This window comes from Maniola jurtina, chromosome 18, assembly GCF_905333055.1.
Source record: "Maniola jurtina chromosome 18, ilManJurt1.1, whole genome shotgun sequence".
NCBI classification, from domain to species: domain Eukaryota; kingdom Metazoa; phylum Arthropoda; class Insecta; order Lepidoptera; family Nymphalidae; genus Maniola; species Maniola jurtina.
In genome coordinates, this window is record NC_060046.1 from 13,358,286 (window position 1) to 13,361,809 (window position 3,524).

The following is a 3,524-nucleotide window of genomic DNA, read 5'->3' on the forward strand; positions in this document are numbered from 1 at the left end:
GTGAATTGTGTATCCTAATAAATAAATTCAACCTAACCACGTCACGAGAGCTGCTTTAGCAGCTCGCGCACCGAGCGAAACACTAGTTATACTATATATAGCTCGATTACCACTCACTGACTCACTGACTCATTGATACAATTGTTCTCCTAGAAAGAGACGGAAAATGATATAGTGATGCAGGGGAGATGTGTTCAGGTGAAGGAGATGACTGGGGAAAAATTATGACATTTCGAAAGAACAAGATGGCGGCTGACGTGATTTTTGCAGCTCTTTTGTTTTCCAACCGATTTTGTTTAAACTCGCAACTATTTAGGAAAGTAGTAAACGGTTAATAGAAAAGGTAGAAAAAATTGGAAAAACAAAATGGCGGCTGAGCTGGAGAGTTTTCAAAATTTTCATTTTTCGACCCCGAACCGCGGCGCCACAGATCCGAAACGGGGTAATCGAGGATAATTATTTTTTCTGGTTTCGCCCACGATTATCCTGTATTTTGACAAAACGGGAGTGGTTTTTAAAAATTCAAGATGGCGGCTGTCATGGCGGCCGTTAAGTTAGAGGTACCAAAAATCCCAATTTTAAAATTAAATTTTTTCCCAGTCGACGACGTCGGACCGTTTTGGTTTCTATGAAGCGGTTGTACGTATAGACTCGAGGTATATATCGGTGGGAAAAAATTACCCCATTTTTAGGGAAATTTCAAGATTTTCGGGAAATTGTAAAAAATCGAAATAAGGACTTTGTACAAAATCCGAGTATGAGCGATTATGTGTTTTGCTGGTACAAATGACATTTGGGTATTTTTGTCGCCGGAGACTGGCAACACTGGAATTCATCAAAGAAAAAGTGATTTTCGACATGGTCTTTTTTCAGGGACGATAGGTTCGCATGGGTGCGAGCGAGATGAGAGATTGAAACGTTATCCGGAGCGGTATATCCTTTAGTTAATGGGAAAGTTGTAAAATAATCTAATTTGCTTCTGCAAAAAGAGTTGGTGGCCATTTTGTATTTTCCTTAAATTTTCCGAAATTTTGATCACGTTTTTGAGGCAGTTGGCAACATTTTGGAAAGTCGACATGTATGAATCGATTGTGTGACTCAACTAGCAGTATCGAAATATTTAAACAGTGTTGCCACATTTGGGGAGATTTTCGAGATTTTCCCCAAAAACTCCTCCTGTAAAATTTTGTATGAATTTTTTTTTTTCACTGATGGTTTCGTATAGAAAACAAAAAAAAAATCGAGGAAAAATTTGGAAATAGCTGATGATCGAGGATGTCGGAGACGGGTGAAGGGTCCGCTCAAGGTATTGAAGATAGGTGGGGGGTGCTCGACCAAATGTCATTCATGACATCATCCAATTGCCAGAAAGCTGAAAAAAAATTCAAAATGGCGAAGAAAAGATGGCCGCCATACAAATTTCGCCGGCGTCCAGCTCGGAGGGTATAAAAGATGGAGGTGCGGTTTCGTGGCAAAAGAGGATCAGGATCGAAAGGTCTACTCGATGAATAGAAAAAAAATTCAAAATGGCGGAATTTATTTTCCCATACATTTTGTATGGCGAGTATTGAATGTCTCATTCTCCTAGAAAGAGACGGAAAACGATACGATAATGTAGAGGAGATATGTTCGAGTGGGGGAGGCAAGTAGGGAAAAATTATGACATTTCAGAAAAACAAGATGGCGACCGACGTGATTTTTGCAACTCTTTTGTTTTCCAACCGATTTCGTTGAAACTCACAATCTTTGAAGAAAGTAGTAAACGATTAATAGAAAAAGTGGAAAAATTTGGAAAAACAAGATGGCCGCCATACAAACTTTGTCGGTGTCTATCTCGGAAAGTATAAAAGATGGAAGAGTGGTTTCTTGGCAAAAGATGATCAGGGTCCGAAGGTCTACTCGGTGGAACAAACTCTGCATGCTCGCGGACCACTTTAGTGGTCCGCGCAAGCACGCACCCTACCTTATTAACCTCAACTACCCCGTTTTTACAAAAAATGATATGGATATCGTTTTCAGGGTTTTTCAGGGTGCTGATTTTGATAACGACATTTATTTTGAAATCCAAGATGGCGGACATGCACTTTTTAAGAAAAAAATCGATATGGGTGTCGTTTTGTGGATTTTTGTGGTGAATTGCGTATCTTAATAAATAAATTCGTTTTAATACTTGTCAACCTAACCACGTCACGCGAGCTGCTTTAGCAGCTCGCGCACCGAGCAAAACACTAGTTATACTATATATAGCTCGATTACCACTCACTCACTGACTGACTCATTGACATAATTGTTCTCCTAGAAGGAGACGGAAAATGATATAGTGATGTAGGGGAGTTGTGTTCGGATTTGGGAGTCCTCTGGGGAAAAATTATGACATTTCAGAAAAACAAGATGGCGGCCGAGGAGATTTTTGCAGCTCCGTTGTTTTCCAACCGATTTCGTTGAATTTTGCAATCTTTGAAGAAAGTAGTAAACGATTAATGGAAAATGTCGAAAAAATTGGAAAAAAAAAATGGCGGCCGAGCTGGAGCGTTTTCAAAATTTTCATTTTTCGACCCCTAACCGCGGCGCCACAGATCCAAGACGGGGTAGTCGAGGATAATTATTTTTTCTGGTTTCGCCCACGATTATCCTGTATTTTGACAGAAAGGTAGTGGTTTTTAAAAATTCAAGATGGCGGCTGTCATGGCGGCCGTTTTGTTAGAGGTACGCAAAAACGCAATTTTAAAAGTTAAATATCTCAAAGTTGGCAACATCGGAGCGATTCGGCTTCTATGAAGCGGTTGTACGTATAGGCTCGGGGTATAGATCGGTGGAAAAAAATTACCCCATTTTTAGGGAAATTTCAAGATTTTCGGGAAATTGTAAAAAATCGAAATACGCACTTTTAACAAAATCCGAGTATGAGCGATTACGTGTTTTGCTCGTACAAATGACATTTAGGTACTTTTGTCGCCAGAGACTGGCAACACTAGAATTTATCAAAGTAAAAGTGATTTTCGACATGGTCTTTTTTAGGGGCGATCGGTTCGCCTAGGTGCGAGCGAGATGAGAGATTGAAACGTCATCGGGAGCGGTATATCCTGTAGTTAATAGGAAAATTATGAAACCGTGTAAAATCTTTCTGTGAAACGAGTTGGCGGCCATTTTGTATTTTTTTTCATTTTTCGAAATTTTGATCACGTTTTTGAGGCAGTTGGCAACATTTTGGAAAGTCAATATGTATGAATCGATTGTGTATCTCGGCTGGCAGTATGGAGACATGCAACCGGTGTTGCCAATTTTTGGGGAGATTTTCGAGATTTTCAACTAAGAAACTCCTGTAAAATTTTGTATGAAAAATTTTTTTTTCACTGATGGTGTCATATAGAAAACAAAAACTTAGTAAGCCAAAATTATGGAGAGAGCTGATGATTGAGGATATCGGAGACGGGTGAAGGGCCCGCTTAAGGTATTGAAGATAGGTGGGGGGTGCTCGAGCAAATGTCATTCATGACGTCATCCAATTGCCAAAAAGCTGAAAA